Source organism: Silurus meridionalis, chromosome 18 (assembly GCF_014805685.1).
Source record: "Silurus meridionalis isolate SWU-2019-XX chromosome 18, ASM1480568v1, whole genome shotgun sequence".
Taxonomy (NCBI): Eukaryota; Metazoa; Chordata; class Actinopteri; order Siluriformes; family Siluridae; genus Silurus; species Silurus meridionalis.
In genome coordinates this window covers 6898513-6922370 of record NC_060901.1, presented here as the reverse complement: position 1 = coordinate 6922370, position 23858 = coordinate 6898513, and the positions used below count along the sequence as shown (strand labels likewise).

The following is a 23858-nucleotide window of genomic DNA, read 5'->3' as shown; positions in this document are numbered from 1 at the left end:
CACTGCTGGGCCCTTGAGCAAAGTCCTAAAAAACCATCCTCTGCTCAGTTGTAAGTCGCTCTGGATAAGGGCATCTGCCAAAATGCCGCAAATGTAAATGCCAGTCTTGTAGTGTCATATTGGGATGTTAATTCTCCAACCAGGAGAGGGCGCAAGTTTCTGCCTGTAATTACTACATAGTAGGATATGTGTGCTATTGAGAATGTTCACCAAAATGAAAAAAATAATATTGACAGTTAAAACCATGTTTTCCAGGCAAGATGAGAAAGATTATCCTTTTACCAAGTTTAAAAAAGCCCCTTGACAATGATTCAGTTGTGCACCAGCAGGAGAAGCCACAGGTTTCTCATTGAGACTGTTTGGCAGTAGGAATGTTGTCTGAAGTTTTAAGTTTCAAAATGAATTTGTCATATGTATTTTATTTGTCAACTCTCAGTGACAGTTTGTATTAAAATTTTATGTGAGGCTACAGGCAAACTACATTAAATATTAAATATTAAACATTAAACAACATTAAACAGTAAGAAGAAAACGGTAAAGTAACAATGAAGGTGCAGAAGTGTATGTATATATATATTAAATGAATTATATAAATAACAATGAACAAATATATTAACTGAATTGTTCTAATATTCAGTATTTTATTTAATTTTTGTAATACATTTTTTTAACGGATAGAGCACCAAAAAATAAAAAAATCATGAGGGAAAGGGTTCCAAATATGTATGAATTTCTTTCAGGCAAACTATCCCTTTAATAACTGTTTTATATAGCACTTTAAGCTGTCCTCTGAGGTTTGAGAATGTTCTCTTGGCTACTAACCAAACATCAAGTCTTTGTACACTTGTTAAGATGTATATTTGCTTGTCATTTAACAAAGTTGGCTATTAGAATGAGCGTAACTGCACACGTTTTATAGTTAATAAACTCATTGCATTAATTGCACATTCCCTCAATAAAGAGTAAATTGAGAAATGATGTAAAATGTGTTAGGATGGAATAATAATCTGGCCCCCTAGTATAAAGGAGAAAAAATGTAGGCCCTCATCACTATGAAAGCTGCCCATGCCTGGTCTAAACGATGGACGACCATCCTTCATGTGATGCTAAAATGTGTTCAGCCAAGTTGCAGAGAGAGTTTTTGGTGTGTTTCCACACCCTAACGTGACCGTCATGCTCCATCAGGTTCTCAGCCTGCCCAAAAATGGCTTCTGTGGATTTGCTATCATTCATTGCATGGCAAAAAAGAAAGAGAGAGAAAAAACAGAAGCCATAAATAGCCTATCCCGGCCGCCTCACTCATCCGTCTGCTTTGAACTTGTCATTCTCCAAATTGGTACTTCGTGGTGTGCCATCCATCACCTTCTGGGACTCGGTGTGTTGTGAGAAAGTGAAGGAGAACTGGTGATTTTGTGTGTGTGTGTATGTGTTTGTATGTAAGTGCATTACCTGTATAGATAGTCTCTCTTCAATTATACATAGAAGAATTGGAAGAAGAAAATACAGTACCAGTAAATAGATCTGAATATGTGTGTGTGTGTGTGTGTGTGTGTGTGTGTGTGTGTGTGTGTGTGTGTGTGTGTGTGTTGCACACTCATTTCTCACTTGGTCTTGGTGCTAATCACCTGTCACAGAGGATCAGCGGTGAAGGTGTGACAAGCTAAATAGCAGCAGACAGAGAACACTCCTTCAGAGTCACCCTTTCTGTAATCTTATTCATACACACAAATATGATTACAGGTACACACACACACACACACACACACACACACACACACACACACACACACACACACAGGTAAATCATTGCTAGCAGGATGAGAATTACACAGACATTCTTAGCGCCAGAAAAGAAAGACGGCATATCTAAGGTAGCTTTTCAAATAAATTGTATTGAGTCGTGTTATAATATGTTACTCACAGTTACTCAGATCGTTTAACATTTACTTCATCCTTTTTTGGTTAAAAAGATAAGACTATTTTTGGCTAGTTTTCTCACAACGTTTTATCAATCTTTCTAACAAACAGATTTAAAAACATTAAGCTACAACACTAACAAAACTGGACTTATACTTGACTGTAAATGCTATTAATCCAGACCAATCCTCTTTTGTTGTAGGGTTTCGCAAGCTTAATGCAATATGTCAAGTGTGTATTGTGTTTCTCTACTTCGCTCCCTGTGAAAAATAAAATAAAGGGGAAATTTTGAAAGAGCACTTTCTCTTTCACTAAACAAAATGGCTCCTGAGCACTAGGTGGCAATTGCGTAACACAGATCAGGGCTCTTAACACGATTTCGCACAAAAAGTTTTTCACATTTGTACTGAGACCAAGCGTGCCTGGCTTCCAACATCTTAACATCCAAACAAAGCACCCTCCCTTTCCCTCATGTCATATGCTTCTGGGAACGTGACAGAAACATGAGTCAACAAAATCAGGAGATCTTCGGTTTTTTGAATACCCTCAGAAATCAGGGAGAATAAAGAAAGAAAAAAGAGCAGCGAAACTTCTAGACGTATTAATTTTAAATGTGAGGACCAACAGCACTGCGGTGTAATTGTGTTATGAAGGCCGTCTGTAAGTGACCTTGAAGTAGTGCTGCTGAAAATCCCTATTGAATTTGAGATGTTACATCCATCTGTTGTAGGAATATAAGGGGAGGTATTAGCTCAATGGTTAAGGCTCTGGGTTACTCATGAGAAGGTCAGGGGTTCAAGTCCTGTTGCCAAGCTGCCACTCTTGGGGCCTTGAGCAAGGCCCTTAACCATCTATGCTCTAACTTGGCTGCCCCCATTCTCCTAACATCGCTGGGACATGCAAAGAAAGAAAATTAGAAATTAGTCCCTGGTGGTCAAGTGGTTAGGATATGGCCCTCTCACCGCTGCGGCTTGGATTCTAACCAGGTCAGGGAACCAACCCCAGCCACTTAATTTAATTTTAAATGTGAGGACCAACAGCACTGCGGTGTAATTGTGTTATGAAGGCCGTCTGTAAGTGACCTTGAAGTAGTGCTGCTGAAAATCCCTATTGAATTTGAGATGTTACATCCATCTGTTGTAGGAATATAAGGGGAGGTATTAGCTCAATGGTTAAGGCTCTGGGTTACTCATGAGAAGGTCAGGGGTTCAAGTCCTGTTGCCAAGCTGCCACTCTTGGGGCCTTGAGCAAGGCCCTTAACCATCTATGATCTAACTTGGCTGCCCCCATTCTCCTAACATCGCTGGGACATGCAAAGAAAGAAAATTAGAAATTAGTCCCTGGTGGTCAAGTGGTTAGGATACGGCCCTCTCACCGCTGCGGCTTGGATTCTAACCAGGTCAGGGAACCAACCCCAGCCACTCTCAGTGCCAGTCCCAAGCCCGGATAAATGGGGAGGGTTGCGTTAGGAAGGGCATCCAGCGTAAAAACCCCTAACGGGAGAAGCCAAAAGAAAGACTTTCTTCCTCTGGTGACAAGTATAAAAAAACTAGTCAGTAAATTGTGAATGTTTGCACAATGTTCAAGTCACTTAGCTTAGGTAATAAACTAGATCTTCTGATATCTGTAGAATGGGGAACAGGCCACTTATTTAATCTATGTTCAGACATCAAGAACATTAGTTTTCAACAAATTAGGGATTTCTAGGGATGTTGGCAACTAGATGTAGAGAAGTCCAGGTTTAACAAAGACTTTAAACCAGCAACCACTAATGGGAGTGAACGCAGTGAACTGCTCGTGATCAAGCTCCTGCTTTATTGTCAAAACGTAGAACCATTCAACCATGTTAAACTATGACAGCCTGTAGTAGGAACGCCTACTAGAAACTTCATACCACATCAACCTACAGCAATAAGATCACAGCATAGTGCCACTCAAGTGTTTCTCTATCTATGTCTCACTTTCTGTCATCCCACGATGTCGCACAGGTGCAACTGCACAGAGGATGTTCTGTTAATAATGAGAGAATACAAATGCACACGTGAACATGCATGAACGAAGCAACATCTGAATATAGACAAGACACATGCACACACACACACACACTGTTTAACATCCATACAAATGATTGGCTAGCCAGGTTTAAACCAAACAGCATGCAAGTAAAATGATGATTATGATTACCGAATGGAAAAAGCTCACAAATGCTAATGTATGTGTGTGATGTTATATATAAATGTGCTTTTCTTCCTTCTATTCTTACACTTCCTTTTTTCTCCAAGGAAATGTGTGTACAAGTGTGTGTGTATGTGTGTATTTGAGCATCTGCCCAGAACTAGGCTAAATCAGCAGGTGTATGTGTCAGGCTGTCTACCTGTGGCAAGGGAACAGCAGGTGCGTGTGTGTGTGTGTGTGTGTGTGTGTGTGTGTGTGTGATTGTGTGTGTAAGTCCCAGTTCACAGTGGTGGCCCAGACGAAAAGACTAATTCAGGAGTCTGGCCTCATTCAGCAGGTTCTCCGCCATTAGAAAGAAAGAAACACAACACTGTCTCGCTGACTGTCTCCCTGTAGGCCAAATGAAAGGGCACATTATTGTAAAACTGCAGCAATAGAAAACATGTGCCAACATTACTGGAAATGATAAACCCTGGTTTAAAAAATCCTTGCAGGAATCCTGAAAGTGTTCTTAAATAAACTCAGGACCATTCCCATTTATCTGATATTTATGTCTGGTCAAATCTTTTTTGTTGTTGTTGTTTTTTTTTTTTTTACTTTTTACATACTTGGAAAATAAAATATTAATTCTTAATCAAGTAAAAAAAAGAAAACAGGAAAGTCAAAGCATATGAGGAGAAATGATGATGATAAAAAAAAAAAAACAATACCAGGATGGAAATTAATGGAAAACGGAAAGCATAGACAGAGAAAAAAATCAATTACATCAGTTACAATGAATGAGATTTGCAAAAGCAACAAATGGACAAACTAATTATGGTTTAACACAGAACAGCTGAACAGGTTACGATGATAAACGTAAGAAAAGAAAAGACAAAACTAAAAAAAACAGGTACATGACCAATTCAGGTTTAAAAAACCTGGATGTGTCTGAAATCAACGTGGAACCATTCAAGTTTGGCTTCTATTCAAGTCTGACCAAATAAAATATTCATTTCTTATCGATTGGCTGAAAAAGGTGTGAAGTAATTGCTAATAGCAGTCCACCTCCAAATTAGACCAGATAGAAAACTCAATACAAGCCGCGATCAATGTGCCTTACGCTTTAGGATCGATATGGATTCGTGATGACAGGCACGGAGAACAATTTAAGCTTCACTAATATTTGCTTTTTATTATACACTATATGGACAAAAGTTTGTGGACATCTGACCATGCAATTGGTATGTGTTTTTGAGCATCCCTTTACACATTTAGTCCCCATTCGCTGTCATAATAACCTCCAGTCTTCTGGGAAGATGTTCTTTTGGAGTGTGCTTGTGGAGATTTGCACTCATTCAGTCAAAAGGGTGTTAGTAGAGTCAGGTACTGATGTAGGTACGGTGAGGAGGTCTGGGGTGCAGTCAGCGTTTCAATTCATCTCAAAGGTGTTCAGAAGGGATGAGGTCAGAGCTCTATTCAAGCGACAAATTTATATTAATATGATAAATCCAATACTCTAGACTTTCTATGGTCATTCAGAATGTAACCGGGTTGCTTAGGCTTGCCGACAAAGTAGAGGATCCATATGCAGGCTTAATTAAATGAGAGTGGTTTATACATTATACAGGCAGATACATCCACGAAAAGACAAAAGAGCAATGTAAGAAACAGGCAATGGTTGAGACAGGCAGCAAACAATCATAAACGAGGTAACCAGTCCGAGGTCAAAAGACAAGGCAAAAGGAACAATGAACATGAAACTTGTTTTGACTTGGCAATACAAAACACGGAAAAATAGGCTGGCATAGACAAAACATAGAACCTGTTACACAGTCAATACACAGCAATGTGAGTGAGAGTGTGGCCCTTTTAAACCCCTCCTGCTGGGAAATAGGAGGAATCTGCAATTGGTTTACAGGCAGGCAGACCGGGAGACTGGGCCGAGGCCCTTGGGATGCCTGCTGCTCTGTCAGAAACCAGCGGTGGATACGGGCACACTGAAAACCAGCCTCCTATACCCGTGGAGTGCCTTGGTGTCTTCCACTGCCACTTTTTCGACACTTTTGAACACAAGAGTCTGTTCTCCAGAATCGCTGGAGGCTCTGGTGCAGTTGTGGCGCGGCGGCCATCTTGGGCAGGGGCTCTGGCGCTGTCCTAAAAGATGCTACATCCACACCATGTCAAGCTCGTTTTGGTAGCAGTTTTGTTAGCAATATTTTGAGCAGCAATCTGCTTAACCTGATCTCAGTGCTAGCAATGCAAACAGAAGAGCAAAAATAGGTGAATATAAATAAAAGCAAAATTGCTGATCATATGTATGACAATTGTAGTTTGTTTCAATGCTTATAACTTTGAACACAAACCCTCATGGACACTATTGTAATGCGAATTATATAATTTGTCAGTGTTTTAAATTAATTAAATATCAGGTCCTAAAAGGTTTTTAAGCAAAGTCCGGTTTGATTCTAAGTAAAAGCCGGACCTTTAATTATTGTAGCAAGTCAATGATTTGGCTGTTTTCTGGAAGAAGGTCAACCTATTTTTCAAACTTTGTGCAATTTGAGAAAAAAAAAACCCTTTTTTTCTACAACGAAGACCATATTTGAAAAGCCAGAGGCTTTTTGGGATCTCAGCTCACTTTGTTTGAAAAATCTGATTGGAAGATTGTGAATTCAAGACCCTGAGCAAGACCCTTAACCCTCAACTCCTCAGTTGTATAAATAATACAATTGTAAGTCTCTCTGGATAAGAGTTTCTGTCAAATGCCATAAATTTAAATAAGACAAGTCCAAGTACAAAAACTGGTACAGACAAAAGTAGTTGCTAGATTCAGTCTCAACTGTGATGGAAGCGAAGTTGTGAATAGTACAGTGACTTTGTGTCACGTACTTTAGCGCTCACATGTCAAACATTTACAAAACACATTTACACATCACTCAGGTCATTCGCTTTACAGCACAAAGAGAGAAGAGTGAACCGATAAAAAAAAACAAAACAAGAATTGGTGTCTCCTTGCAACATTTAAACAGCGTCTTAACGACAGCTTTTTGCAGATACAAATCAATAACTAAAGCCGCAGGGGGGCTGGACTCAGCAAATGTTGTGCAGCAATTATCTTTTATCAAGGAATCCGTGATTTTTTTTTTTTTTTGCATATACCCACTTTACCTGCTGTTCACCTGCTTTAGCAACAAGGCTGTACTTCAGCTTGGTGACTTTTTGACATCAATTTCCTTTCACAGTAATAAGCACTTTAGTGTTCTGAATAGAGATTTTTTTTAAATCCTTGTTTCAATTCATATTGGACAATATACAGGAAACGTACAGGTTTTACTGTAGAAAAGATAAAGACTGCAAATAGAACTGACTTTTACTGCATCCTTTATCAAAACCATAGCCTGTCAGTCAGTCTGTCTGTGTGTGTTCAATGTATATAATTAATTTGCATACAATAGATTAATCATATATTTACATTATTATTATTGTAAAGTGTATTGACAACAGATAGAATTGTATACAATTATAGAACATATAAAATGTATATAAAAATATATAAAAATGCAAAAATCTATTATAAACATGTGCTTGTTGTGTTTTTTATTTATTTATTTATTTATATTAAATAATTATTATTATTATTATTAATTTAAGTCAATATCTGAAATAATACAAAAGCATTTCAGGACATGAAAAAGATTTGTGAAAAGTGCAAGGTTTATTACCACAAGATTCAGATGCCTACATACAGTGTGATCAGTATAGTCTTATTATCTAAGACAATCAAAAATCATAGTATCCATAGATTGGGGAAAAAAAAGGAAGGTAAATTTGACAAATTACAATGGTTACAACATTACACCAGTTACAATGGATGAGATTTTGCAAGATAGTCAAATAGACAAACTAATCATGGCTTAACACAGAACAGCTGAACACATTAGGATAACAAACGACTTCTAAGACAGGGAAAAGACAGGACTTTAAACAGCAGCAAAGGCAAATGGACATAATATAAATGGGAAAGAGAAACATGGACAAAGCTTTTTTTAAGGGACATTTAAGCTGCAGTATGGCATTCCAACATTTTAGGTTTATTCGAAATACTTTTGTGCTACATTACCCAGCTTCATGGACATTATTGATGCATGTAAGACAACGATCATTTCTGTCTTTAGTATACACAGAACACTCCCAAGGAAGAAGTAAAGAGCGTCTTAGCAGCTTAGCACTGAAGCTTTGATTTTTTTTTAATTAGCAATCTGACAAGCGAGTGTACCTCCCTGTCTGTAATGTGCATGCAAAGTCCTTTGTTTGCAAACAAAACGTGATGGTGTCAGGCCGAACGCTAATACAGCTGAATGCTAATACTCTCTTCTGTCTCCTCCAGGTTTATGTTAGCCTCATTGAAATGCAGCTCCTCCCTGTCAAAGGCTCATGCCATTAAAAGATAATCATGTCAGAAAGTGGCTCGACCCAACGCGTGTCTGCTAATTTTCCAACAACTGTCCTGTACACAAACGACTCAAGGCTGAGTTTACCGTCGGGCAAACTTTTCAATTAATTCTGACCTTGGACTAGAAAGTGGAAGGCCAGGCACGGGATACACTTGGGTGATTCCAATATGAAAAGTAATCTGGTAGATGATCGGATGCTCTTTATGGTCTGGATGCAAACCTTTTTTCTTCCCAACAATGAAGTTCAATCAAATCTCCTCAAGCATTAATCAGTTCATTGTGGTGTGGTAATAAGGTTGGCAAGATCAAGGTGAGGGAGTGGAGGTGATGGGGAAAAATCATTAGAATTCAACTCACTGGAGGAAAAATGTAGGACCAAAGGTGGAATAAAACACTTGGTGTACATTATGTTTTCCATATAATGCAGGTTTTGTATGGTCCAGTATGAAAATGTGTCCAGTGTAAATGTGCTTGTTAATGTGGTTCTATATACACATGATCACAACACCCCAAACTGTCAGCACAGTGTAATGGTCTTTGTAGGCTGTAACTTTACACTTTAGTCTTTACCAGTTCCAGCATGATAATTCCTCTGTATAGTACAAAGGAAGCTCTATGAAGACCTGGTGTGTTAAGTCTGGAGTGAACAAACTTAAATGTCCTGCACAGAGTCCTTTCCTCAACCCAAGTGAACACCTTTGGGATAACCTGGAACATTGACCACCTTAAAAACATTGCTATCCGACCTTATTAATGGTCATCAAAATCTAAAACAGCAAAAATTGGATAGCATATGGACTTTTTGGTCAGGTGTACACACATATTTTGCAATGTATGTGTTGGTTTGAATCTCATAACTTGACAAAAACCTCTTCTTCTTCTTTTTCTTCTTTCGGCTTTTCCCATTAGGGGTCGCCATAGTCGGATCATCCGTCTCCATACCCCCTGTCCTCTACATCTGCCTCTTTTAAACCAACTACCTGCATGTCTTCCCTCACCACATACATTAACCTCCTCCTTAGTCTTCCTCTTCTCCTCCTTCCTGGTGGCTCCATTCTCAGCATTCACCTACCGATATACCCCATGTCCCTCCTCTGCACATGTCCAAACCTTCTCAATCTGGCCTCCCTCACTTTGTCTCCAAAACTTCCTACATGCGCTGTCCCTCTAATGAACTCATTTCTAATTCTGTCCATCGTCATCACTCCCAACGAAAACCTCAACATCTTCAGCTCTGCTACCTCCATCTCCACCTCCTGTCTTTAACTTAATGCCACTGTCTCTAAACCATACAACATCTCAGGTCTCACCACAGTCCTATAAACTTTTCCTTTCATTCTTGCAGATACTCTTCTATCACAAATCACTACTTCTACCTCTTCAGACTTTTCTCAACCTGTTCCTTACTCTAACCACAAATCACAATATCATCCGCAAACATCATAGTCCAGGGAGACTCCTGTCTGACCTCGTGACCTTTAAACAGCTTAAATGCTGAGGAAAGGAAGTCTTCTCCCCTTATTTTTTCCATCCAATCTTGCTAATGCTCATCTGGTTAAATCACATTTTGTGCAGCTAATGAGGATTTTGAATCTATTTGGACCATGTTTCTCTCACTGACTCACACAAACACAATTACATGAGCGACTCCTAAAGGCTAATTGGCAATTGTTGTTTTTGTACATTTTGATAATCATTTATATGTGATGGTCGGAAACAGGTAATGATGCCACAATTAGTGAATACGCTTAATTCCCAGTTACTCAGAGAATTACAGTTTTATCTTACATTGAAGGAAAACAAAAAAAGGACCAATTTAGATAAAAAAAAAAACAATGACTGCTTGATTTAGACATCAGAACAGATTTCAACATGATTTTCACCATTAAACTGACAGTCGAGAGAAGTATAGTATAAAGGGAAGTATAAAGGCAGATTCTTTTGCACCACTATATGCCTACTCTTTCTTGCAAGCTTATAATACGGACAATCACTCACACACACTCACGCGAACACATGCACACACAGCAAGAGTCTACTTTAAATGCCAAAGACACAGAGGAAGTTGAAGGAATCAAAGACAAAACACATGAAAAGGCTTCTGTAGAAAGAAAAAAATACAAAAATCTTCTGTTTCCCTCCAGGTTCACTCTGAATTATTTCTCATCCCAGGCTTTCAAAAAAAGTGGAGAGAGAAACAAATAAAGACATAATAAGGCTCTGGGTGTACTGGGATATGTCTGAGTGAAAACCTGCAAATATTTAAGACTTTGAAAAGTTGCAATTGTTAGGATTTGGACTGGGGACAGGATTTTCTTATGACTTCATTCATAGAAAATCTAAACAAATTAAACCCATACTGGTTCATATTTGGACAGATTTCCAAATAAACACAAAAAAAAAATGCATTTTGATATTTCATGTGATACTTGTCCAACCCTGATGCCTAGTTAAACATTTGAGATGAGACATTAGATTAATTTATTTTTGGTTAGAAAAAAAAAAAAGATATGCAATAAAACTTCATTCATATATAATACAACTATGTCTGTATTTAACATGTGTAGTAAAACAATTGGAGTAAAGCACTAGTGCTACATATGATCCTGGGCAAAAAGGGCCAAGCCCAAACTATCTTGTCATGTTTAATCCATTAGCAGGATCCCCCATTTTTTAGGACTGAAAATGACTTATGGTAAATTAAAATGGTAACAGTTCCTAAGAAACGGATATCAACCTTAATAACAAATCATCAATCAGAAAATGAGCAAGAATGAAAACACCTACTCCTGTATCACCATTTTGAAACATGAAAATTCACATATTTAGTCTTCTTATAGTCAAAGATAAAATCGTAATTAAGATTAAAATTGTTCAAGCAACCTGTAGCCCAAACCCCAAACCAAACAAGTGCCATTAATATAGCTTTCCAGGACTGTGGATGCAGGTGGATGTGACCATTGCCAGGATTAAAACTCATGTTCTTCTAAGGATCTCTTGAAATTACCATTTGAGTTAGGGTTGAGGGTCATCTAAGAAAAATAGCTAGTCCTCTCTTCATTTTGTAAAACTGGCTCATCAGCAAGTGCTTTTTTTTTATTTTTTAAGTGTGTACTGTTTGGATTGAGATGATGATCATGTGACTGTGTGAACACACTTCAGAAATAGAAGTGGTAATGATTTCACAAGGTTCTCACTTCAGTTATCGTTCAAACCCAATTTATTCAGCAACATCAGAGAACCTGCATGAGAACCCAGCAAAGCTTAACAATGCTCCGATGCCTTGATCCATGGGCTCCTCCCTGCTTCAAACTAATTCACTCAATCCCCAACACTGCTTCCAAATCCATCATCTCAACAACCAGCTCTATGAACAAAAAATACATTTGGCTTACACTTGCTACTCCAGTTGCCAAATCCTACTTCAAAATCCCCCCAAAAAATTGTATTCATTTTTTTTTTCTACAAACTTTAACATTTGTAAACATTGAGCGTAGAAGAAAAGGAACGGTTTGACAGAGAGGGCGTTCTCGATAGTCTAAGTCTACAGGATGAATAATGGATGAGTGCCTATGATTGAGTGCTCCACTGTTTAATGAGGGAGGGGGGGAGACCTCTCACTAACACAGTATCTGAACAGAGCTGGAATCTGATAGATACTACAATATTAATATAAAGGGAAAGAAATCTGGGAGAGTATATAGCAGGGTGCAAAGATCACTCTACCAAGTGGAGAACGTTTTCATATTTAAACCACAATTGATTTCATGCAGTAGGTACTTATTATCCAAGAATATCTATCTTTGAAAATGAAATATTTATTATTATCCCAGAATATCTATCATTTAAAAACAATCTTTCTTTAAAAACAAAATATAATCAATAACTAAATCAATAAATTGGTATAGGATATTATATTAAATATATCTGGAATATAGCAAAGTACCAGGTTTATGCAAAATTTGGTTCATTTTGAGACCACACATACACACTTATATGCAGCTTTTCACAGAAACTTTTTTTGCTCTTTCTGAACATGATATTCATATTCCTGGAACTTGTTTGCCCCCTTCCTTGCCTTTATAACACACTCAAACCAAAATAGCTTCTGTTTCCTCCCTGTTGTAATTTTCAGCTCGGTCATAACCCACGCTAAGTATGTGCTTTCTTGTATATTTTTGGATTTTAAATTTGCATTTTTTTTTTCAAATTAGTGTAAAAAAAAAAAGTTTCACATTTTGCCTACTTTTTTAATATAATGAAGGGTGCAAACTTTTGCACTGAACTGAATAACCCATTTAGATGCTGCATTTGGCCATATGGGGAAACAATGGGCACGGTACCCAGATATGAGTGGCACGACAGATGGCAAAACGGTTGGAAGTAATGGGTCTAAACGGGCACAAAACACAAAACGAAAGGAAGAGAGAGTTGTGTCGTGTTGTGCCATGTCGTGTGCGGTGGGTCAGAAGGGAAGCAGCAGGAGTACAGAAGGGAGACACAAACACAGGAGGGAAAAAAAAAGATAGAAGAAAAAGCTAGGAATAAGAAAAGTTGTAAAATGTTAGTAAGGCACAAATGAGTTTTAAGAACCCTAATTCTCACGTTAGAGGTGCAAATAAATGTAATTTTTCAGAACCACAAGACAAACACAAAACCTAAGTATTAATAAGGAGCCATGGCACAAGACAAACACACACCAGGCGGCAAAATGTCCACACTTAGCGGCAAATAGCATTAACAGCTTAGCAGCTAAACACAGAAAAAACTCAGAGTTAAACAGGTACAAGTCAAGAGTGAAACACAAAACAGGTGAAAGTGATTAAGAGGTCATATGATGTCATGTAATCTGTTGTTGGCAGATGCAGATGATGAGACGTGAAGTCAACGGCGGCCATATTGTGACCGAACCAAGTGCTGAAGTGACGGAATACATATCTTACGCTTCAGTATACATTTGTGCAAAAACATCTATCTATCTATCTATCTATCTATCTATCTATCTATCTATCTATCTATCTATCTATCTATCTATCTATCTATCTATCTATCTATCCATCCATCCATCCATCCATCCATCCATCCATCCATCCATCCATCCATCCGTTCATTTGAATAATCAGTGTTCAGTAGTAAGATGTTAAACACACAACCAATTCTTAGTCTTTTACTTGTAGAAATTCTGTTCTTTCTCAGAATGCAGGTGTTTTTGAAGGTGGTCATGCCAACAGTTTTTAAACTATTAACACTATAATTTTGTTCTAATGTCTCTTTGTGCTCCATTGGTTTTGGAGACGTTCAATTTTACATGACTGCCGTCAGTGTTCAATAATTGCGCGGTACAATAGATTTCACACTTCTCTGACTGAATGCTAAAAACGTGTATACTCGGGTTGGGAGGTTATTGAGGGCATATTGCTTCCTGCATGGAATATTTCTACTATTTCATTTTGAGAAGTGATTAAATGATGATGAATGACATTTTGGTGTCACGACGCATTGTTATTTTTTTTTGTTTATTTAAGCCGATTTTAAAATTATTCAGTCACACGGAAGCTACCTTTTAAATGTTTTAATGTCAAAATTTTTATTTGAAGACAAAAATGACTTAAGCTGCTGCAGTTACACTTTATACCTAATATCACAGTTTGACACACAATTTAATTGATTTTACTTTTCTTTTCTTTTTCCCTCTGGTTCTACTATTTGACTTGGCTTTCAAGCTCTTTTCAAATAGTCGTCTACTCAGGCATTCATAAGTCTTAATGTGTGAAATCCTACTTACACGTAAATGTTGTAACAAAATAAACAAACAAATAATAGCAAAAGTAATAAATGATAAAAATACATATTTTTTATATTTCTTCTATTTTTATATTCCTAATATAAAAATAAAGGCCAAATGACATGGTGAAATGAATCAAAATCACAATGGCTCCGTTTTGTCCTTGCAAAAAAATGAAGGTCACTTGTATTCTGAAGAAGGTTATGCATTGCGACTAAACACATTTTGGAAAATATGTGTTCTTTATCAATCTGTTAAGACAAACATGGAGGAATATAGAATGTACAACATTATTTGGATGTGAAAGCATAAAAGTTTCCCTGTTCCAGTATCACAATGCTCTTGTACACAAAATGAGCTCCAAGAAGATGTGGTTTACATGGTTTGGAGTAAAAGATCTTGAGTGGCCTGCAATAAAGCTCTGACCTCAATCCTACTGGACACCTTTAGGATGAGATGGAAAGCTGATCGCCTTTACTTAACTACCACTCTAGTGTCTGAACGAGCACACATTCTTCACAACTCCAAAATCTAGTGTAACATCTTCCCAGAGGAGTGGGGGTTATTAGAACAGCAAATGGGGATATGGTATGTTTCAAATGGATATATGAATATTATGACAAACTATCGATTGTTGTCTTAAACTTACCGGTACAGCCATTAATATTTTATTTTCAAGAATATTCTGCACAAAGTTTTTCAAATACTCATACTTCACTTCCTCAAATCATTTCCCAGCACTCTGCTGGTGGAAAATGTCCCTGGATGAGGACCTGAGCATGTACGTATTGGTTTCTCGAGTTGAAACACAAGTATTTACCCTGTACTTGTCACTCATAACTGTCAGGAAGAACAATAAAAAAAAGAGTGAAATAAGAGAGCAAAATACGAGGATAAATAGTCACATGATAACCATAGCTATGCTCCTGTCTATCTCTTACACCCAGCCTATTCATTCCCAGTAGGATCCTCACAACCCCCTAAAATACCATTAAACTTTTTCTCAGATCATTGACCTTAAGACACATGGCATGTCTGTCTTATAGATCACCCATCCCCTTGCTCAGTGGAGCTAGAGTGATCCATTCCAGGGTTAATCACGGGTAACCCCGGAGCAAGCATCCGAGTGAAACGCACCGCCGCTGCCGGAACCTTCCAAGCTAATTATGTTTCTCTCACAGTTCAGCAGCTGTTAGATACACCAACCTTCCTCAACATCTCCACATCAGTGGTCTGCGAGCAAGTGTGTCAGTGTGTGAGTGGATAAAATCTGTGCAGTTAAAGGTAAATAATCAATAGGGTGGTGACATGAAGCAAATTTACTGTTTAACAAACCTAAAGTTTCAATTTTCCATTCATTCCATACATCTGATCCATTCATTGATGTGGAAAATCCACAAAGCATTCTAGTTCCACTAGTCCGCACCCTCTACCTTGATGAAACTGAGAACAATACTTTTAGAAATTTTAATGACTACACATGGTTTTTAATCCATTTATGTGAAGTGTCAATGATATGAATCATTACCATAGAAACACAAACATATTAGAATAGGCATATTAACATAAATCTATAGTATGACTTGCCTTGCAGCTCCCTTAAAGGAAAATGAACTAACCTTTTTGACCAGATTTGAGAATTCAATACTGCTGTGGAGTAGCATTTATATTAGTACTAGGTGACGCGGTTAAATCCGACTCGTGTCTAAGAGAGATGATGCGAGACACGGGAGATGTCCCCACTCATTTGGTTTCATTCATCCATCACTGCGAGGAAAGCTTCGGGGCTGCATGATGGAAGGATGGAAAGATGACGGACGAGATGGAAAGGGTGCTAAATTGAGACGATCGCATGATGTGATGGGTGTCGTTGTGCGTGATCATTCACTTTGACTGACAGCCTCATTCGGAGAAACTCATGCAGTCTGAGGGAGAGAGAGACTCATTTGGACCCAGGAAGTGCTCGTGTTTATGCTTTGATTGGGAACCAACGTACATCATTTATTTTAAAGAAACATTTCCCAGAGGTTTAGTGACTGCTATTAGTTGTGGGTTGGCAATAATAAATTGGTAAGGCGAGGAACTACCCATAGTTCTTGTGGTGTTAAAAGCTGTAAAAAAAATAAAATGAATAAGTCAATAGAGTCCTGCCTAACAACGTGACATTGACATCATGGCGATTCCAAGATTTAAACTTGTCCTCCTGACCAGTAATCCGAAGCCATAACTGCTGAGCACCAACTCCTCAAGATCACTGATTGGTTGTTTTGATAAGCAAATTGGCAAAGAAGAACAAATCTAGAAGCAAAAAAGCAAACAAACAATACTTTCTTAAGGTCTCCAACATGGTAGTGCAAATGGAGTCTGTGAGTTGCTCGCCAAGTACATACATGAAGTTTCAATGGCAGCACAAGACTGCATGCACAGTCACAGGGAGCACCGATTTGACCAAGTGCATTACCACATCTGCTATTTCATCATCAGGTGAAGATGCTATGCATGAGCAAAGACCCATAAATCCTTAGACTTCTTGCAACTACCACGAATTCCATCAATTTATTTTCCACTTGTTTACACACAACTGATTTACACACTGCATGCTGTCTGCTTCACTTCCACCCTGCTGCAGTTCATGCTGCTCATTACAAAAGCTTTAACGTTCATGTTACAAATCCAACCTGCACCCCAGGCATGACATTTAGAACAGAAACAATATTAATATAACTCATATAAATTGGAAATGTTTCCTTAAATCCCTAGGTTGCCCCAACCTACCCCCACACTGGCCCAAACTACCCCCACATCCACACAGACTTACCACACACACACACACACACACACACACACACACACACACACACACACACACCTCAAATCATTAGCATGAAGTATAACAATACAGCCGGAAATAATCACACTCACAAACAACCAAAACAACCTTCGCTGTTATAGAATTATACAACTGAAACGCAGCGCTGCCAGTTAGGACCATGAGAGGGAGAGAGAGAGAGAGAGAGAGAGAGAGAGAGAAAAAACACACAGGTAGAAGGAGGCAGACAGACATATAAAAAAAATCTGAATGAAAGACATTAGTGAGGCAAAGAAAGGATAACAGAAGAAAGAAGGAACATGGACAGACTGACAGAAAAGAACTACAGATAGATAGATAGATAGATAGATAGATAGATAGATAGATAGATAGATAGATAGATAGATAGATAGATAGATAGATAGATAGATAGATAGATAGATAGATAGATAAACACAAAAATAGATAGCTAGTAAGAAAGAGAATTATAAAGATGTATTCAGACAGATATAAAAAAAACAGAACGTGTGTGTGAGAGAAAGAGGAAGAGAGAGAGAGAGAGAGAGAGAGAGAGAGAGAGAGAGAGAGAGAGAGAGATCCCCATGGCCTTTTTCTACTTGTCAATAAGTTGGAGGTGAAACTTGCAGTGTAAAGCAACAGCTAGCTGCAACATATTTTATTTATTACCAAACACAAAGAGCCACTTTTCTTTTTTTTACACCTGACATTTACTCGTATCATTTGCCGCCCAATTTCTTTCCCCGCTTACCCCCAAGAACTAAACAAACACCACTCAGGCTAATAAAATAAACCAACAACGCTGCTGTGATGTGAGCGACATCCTTTATCCCTTTTCCCTTCAACTCTTTAATCTTGATTCAAAAAAAAAAAACACGTGCACACACTTCACAGGGCTCAGACACACTCTCGTGTTTGCCGCCAGTGGTAGTGTTGCCATGGCAACCCCTTCCTAATATCCGGCGCCGGCTGGTGCGATGCTCGCAAGTGTCGAGTCGAGATTACATGCTGCGTAGAAGACGCTACGGGCATAAATGCATGGCCTCGAACATCAAAGTACTGCGGAAGTCGATTCGATTTCAAGTAGCAACTGACTCACAGCATTGTGAGGCCTCTCTTCACGTCTGTATCGCAAGTTTGTGCTTTTCGACTAGTTTGATCATATCATTTGTGTATAATTTGATATAAAAAAAGAATCATATATATATATATATATATATATATATATATATATATATATATATATATATATATATATATATATATATATTGGATTAAAATGCCTAAAGAATGAATAATCCCAAATTGATTTGTCTTTTTAGGTAAACATGCCAACGTGCACTATTAAGAGAACTTCAAAAAGTCTATAGCATCTATATATATTTATTGTTATTATTATAATTTTTTTTTATTCAGCTCGGTTCCCTGGTGGTCTAGTGGTTAGGATGCGGCGCTCTCACTGCTGCGGCCCGGGTTCAATTCCCGGTCAGGGAACCAACCCCAGCCACTCTTAGTGCCGGTCCCAAGCCCGGATAAATGGGAAGGGTTGTGTTAGGAAGGGCATCCAGTGTAAAAACATGTGCCAAATCAAACATGTGAATGATCTGCTGTGGCGCCCCCTAACGGGAGAAGCCGAAAGAACGTTTTTTAAAATATTTTTTTATTCAGCTGGATGTTCTTGGATATTGTCAAACTGTCCAGCAAAAAAGTCATGACTTCCAACATTTCAAATGACTAGCCACAATTTCTACTTAAAAACCCCAAAACATTTATTTTAGATCAAATCGACTTGTGGCATAGCTAGCATAAGTATCATTAGCGGCTAGTTAGCGTATTCTGCATAGCTAATCGGAACTGCTTACTACCTAAATCAAATGTGTCTTCACACCGTAGGCCTACGTCATGTGTTTTCTTACACTTCATATTAAATTGTAAAATTAGAATGCTTTGATATAACCCAGACCTCTCCTTCTCCCAGTGGCTTCCTGGCATATTCAATGCAATTATATGCAATTTCTCAGGAATAAATCTTTTAAACAAGAGACTCCAAAGAATTTCTAGTGAGAGGGAACAAATGCTAAGGCATATGAGAGTTACACAGATTGTGTCCTGATTAGTCTTTCTGCTAACTAAAACAATCAGTTTTCATTGTGGGCAGGCTTTACTATCGACCGCTTTTGTCTCTTAATATTTCACCTGTGAGGTTCAGTTCAACTGAAAGATATGTTCTTCAAAAGGTCTAACCAACCAATTACATGCCTTTCACAGCCACCAAAGCAATTATGTAATTTAAACATGTGTGACTTAATAGAACAAATAATATTATATTGTACATGGAAGCAAACAAAAAAGATTTGTTCAAAAACACTGATTTGTTTATCAAAAAACATCAATGATGTTAAATGGAGACTGGAGCTACCCCTCTGTGACTGTGGGATGAATAAAGGTATCTTAATAAAGTAGCCTATTTTAATTTGTGACAAATAGTCAGTGCAGCTAGTTTAAGACAGCTAGCTCAGCACAGCTAGTTCAGTACAAATCATTTCAGACAGCAGATTTAGTAAAGCTAATTCAGTACATCTGGATCTAGGCATAAACTTTAGAAGAGCTAGTTCTGTCCATCTAATTCAGTTCAACTAGTTCAATGTAGCTAGTTTAGTACAGCTAGTTCAAGGTATGTCAAAACAGACAGTCCAAGACAGCTAGTTTAGGGCAGTTAGCTCACAACCGGCAGTTCAGTACACCTAGTTTAAAACAAATAGTTCAAGACAAACAGTTCAGTAGAGTTAGCTCACAACCAGTCAGCTAGAACAGCACAGCTAGTTTAAAACATTGAGATTAGTACAGCTAACAATAGCTAGTTTATAACATATAGTTCATTTAGTCTACAGCTAGACAGCTAGTTTAGTACAGTTAGTTCAAGACAGCTAGTTCAGTACAACTAGCTGAATTGAGTTTTTACAGGAAAGGATATCTAAAGACACGCTGCTAAATGCACGCAGCACTGCAATCAAGTTAGCTAACATTAAAGCTAGATTAAATAGCATTTTAGAGTTGAATGAGATATGAATAACCAGGGAAACTTATACTAAATATATAAACTGAAGATATGAAGAAAAACAGTTACAAGTGGATAAAAATATCCAAACAAAATGTTGGCTGCTTTACCCACTTATAGATCTAGCTCATATTCGTCTAGGAACATCAACGGATGTTTTTATTTCCTGATAAAAAGAAAAGGGAGATATGTCTGGCTTCTCACTAATCATCCACTTATAAAGAGTGTTTGAATCATCTCATTAGTAAGAGGAAATCAATACCGGCTTGATTTAAGTTTACTTATCTGTCTAGTACCCCAGCCAAAAAATCACCTGTGTGTAGGAAACAATTTACAGACCTGGAGTTCAAAGCAATGAGTAATTAATGAGCCATATTACAGACAGATAGAAAGAACTGATGCACTGTCATGAGGAGACGATCCTGCAGGGACATGGTGGATTAATTACAGTGTAACAAGTATACAAAGCTCTTTCCCATACAGGTGGACAACGCATGCCAAAAGACGAGAGTAAGAAAGGGAGATAAAGAAGAGTAGAGGAAACTGAAGAATCCTTCTAGGATGTCAGAGGTTACGCGAATACATTATATGGGCTTTTTTCTAGAGCTGTCAGCTGAAGGAGCACGATTGGATCAGCATTCGGACTCGGCATTAATTATACAGTGTGTGTGTGTGTGTGTGTGTGTGTGTGTGTGTGTGTACTGGGTTATCAGGTGGCAAAAGAAGACCTGAAACAACACACACTGGCACAAGTGAGATTGGTCATTTGTTATGTACAGAAATTGTGACTGCAAAGTTGAAAGCAAAAATGTAGAATGAGCAAAACTCTGAGAATGATTAACAGAAAGATTATATTTTATATTTTATACACAGTTTATATTTAGCATGTTATTTTCTACAGGTGTTGCAGAATTAAATTTACACTGACAAATACATGAATGAAAACAAGAATGAATGAATGAAGTGGAGAAAATAAATAATGAAAATAAATAAATGAACTTGATCCAACGTGATTTACATTATCTGGCAACTTACAAGTATCCCATTTATATAAGTGAGAAGTTAAACATTAAGTTAAACATTAGGGGCCTTGCTAAAGGGCCCAGCGGTGGTAGTTTGGTAGTGCTAGGATTAAAACTCACAACATATTAATTAGAAATCCAACGTCTTCTGAATAATAATAATAATAATAATAATAATAATAATAATAATAATACAATTCTTATTTCCTTATTATTATCCATAATATAACATGATATTATAGCTACCACCACTACTACTAATAATAATAATAACAATTGGTGGTGATAATGATTATAATTGTTATTGCGGTTTTAATTTTAACACATTTTTCTTTTTTCTATTTTCTCCTTGATAAATGTCTTAGACATCACAAACTCTACTGGAAAACAAAATGGTAGCATGACCATGAACACAACTGATGATAATTATAGGAATAATTGTGTTCTAATATTATGCATGCTACTAATAATAACAACAAATTACTTTATATTTATATAAAACATGCAATTCATTCTGAACAACAATAAAAAAACTAATTGCAGCCAACAAACCATTAAGAGTTTAACAAGATATTAAACACATCATTAAACAGAGAAACTGTGTGGGCTACATGTATATCTGTGTGTGTGTGTGTGTGTGTGTGTGTGTGTGTGTGTGTGTGTGTGTGTGTGTGTGTGTGTGGTATAGCTGGGAGGTTGACACTGTCTCTTGGGCAATGGCACTTATTAATAGCATTACATAAATAGATAATCAATAAAATAATTGATCATTGATATTGCCATTGGTTTAGATTAACATTAGTGTGTTTAATGATATTTAGTAAAAATGAAATAGAAAGCTACGTGTACAAAGTGGTACGGGATAAAGATGTGTGTGCAATGGGCAGAGAGAGCCCATTTTAATTCTAAAGCTTGATGTTAATTAGCATATATGAAACTTCAGTAAAATTTTATTCCCTCTTATAGTCAAGCTGTTTTCATCTACATTCCAGACAGACTAACTTTCCACTTACTTCCCAATTACAAAATTTTGCAAATAAACAAGTTTGGGAGCAAGCGAGTGAAACAGAAAAAACATAGAGAAAAACTGGAAAACATTAGTGAGAGTGTGGTGAATATAAGATGTCGTCTGACATAATAAATAAATAATAATATTTATAAAAATATTATAGATATATAAATAAAAAATGCAACTTGTCTATTTATGACACATTTACCAGTATGCAATGTGATGTAATTCTCCTGATTTACTGCCTAGGCAAAAACCTCTTCGTCAACCAATTTCTATTTTATTTCATTTTAATCTGCATTATGCAAGCCAGGCTAGTTAGGCGTTGTAGTTTTTTTTTTTTAACGCATGATGATATCAAAAAATAAACTCCCGAGAGAAATAGTTGTGAAAGGAAGGAGGACGACAGTGAACAATTACTTTCTTGGTTGGCTACTGTTTAGATACAAGTCGTTGAAGCGCGTTGAGTCTGGGTGAAGGGAGAGCTCGCTAACTCCAGTTGCAACAGAAATCATATAAGCACAGACAGGTTTCCAAAACTCGCGCTTTTTTATTTTAATTGGCAACAGCGTTACGGGTTAGTCAAAGAAACTTAGAAATGAGCATCGGAAAATAATAAGGACATATTCCTCGGTCTTGCACACATGCAGTAATACCGGAAAAATGCCGCTCTGCTCTTAAAGGAGCCACAACATATTTCACCCGTGTAACAGACACTGTCATTAAAGCCTGTGTAAAGTTAATTAGTTTCAGTGTAGACTGGTTGATATGTTTGAAAAAGAAACCACTGGCTGTGTCGGATTAAAACCACACGCTGGTACACGGCTAGCACTCTGCATGCAGGAGTGTGTGTTTGTGTGTCTATGTGTGTAAAAGTGTGTGAGCCTGTAACACCTCACGGTGAGTAAATTCAATCAGCAGCTCTTTGGCACTGAGCAGACGGAGCCATGATTCAGAACGTTTACTGCTCACTGTTACAATACAGACAGTGGTGAGTGATAGACTGTGTTCGTGGAGATTTTGGCGGAATATGGATTCGATTTAATGTGTGTGTTGTGTGTGTGTTTGTGTGTGAGTATTGCTATATCAGGGATACAGATGGACGCCTGCTGGAATCTCTTAACCTTTAACAGAATGAGACAAAAGCACCAGCTAGGTCAAGCAGTCTGTTCCTGTATGCATTCAAACACACACACACACACACACACACACACACACACACACACACACACACATGCAGACTTCTTATTTGAAACAAATGCTAGAAATCTTTCTTCTTGCAGTCGGATATGTTAATATTGTACTAGTATTTGAATGGTAGGATATTTATTCGTACACACACACACACACACACACACACACACACACACACACACACACACACACTTTTTTTCACTCTCTCTCTCTATTGCCTTTTATTCCCTCTTGTCCTACTTTCAGCCAAAGTGCTTGACTTCTGTTTGTGTTTTCTATGAGGCATAATGTGTGCTTGAAAGATCAAGAGAGAGCAAGAAAGACAGAGCGTGAGTGAGAGAGAGTGAGTGAGTGAGAGAGAGTGATAGAGAGATGATGATGATGATGATGATGATGGAAACTTGTTAAGCGGTCAACTCTAATTATAATATCTGT

General features: G+C 37.7%; 1 protein-coding gene and 1 long non-coding RNA gene across 3 annotated transcripts in view; both read right to left on the bottom strand.

Annotated features, from left to right (window-relative positions):
- The window catches only part of kcnd2 (potassium voltage-gated channel, Shal-related subfamily, member 2), a 152111-nt gene that overhangs the window by 28685 nt on the left and 99568 nt on the right, over positions 1-23858 (bottom strand). The gene's annotated exons all lie outside the window — the stretch shown is intronic.
- The window catches only part of LOC124401804, a 39306-nt gene continuing 31790 nt past the window's right edge, over positions 16343-23858 (bottom strand). The window contains exons 2-3 of the long non-coding RNA XR_006928613.1: positions 16522-16611; positions 16343-16424 (exon numbers count right to left, since the gene is read on the bottom strand). This is a non-coding gene — a long non-coding RNA (uncharacterized LOC124401804). The remainder of the gene's footprint in view (positions 16425-16521; positions 16612-23858) is intronic.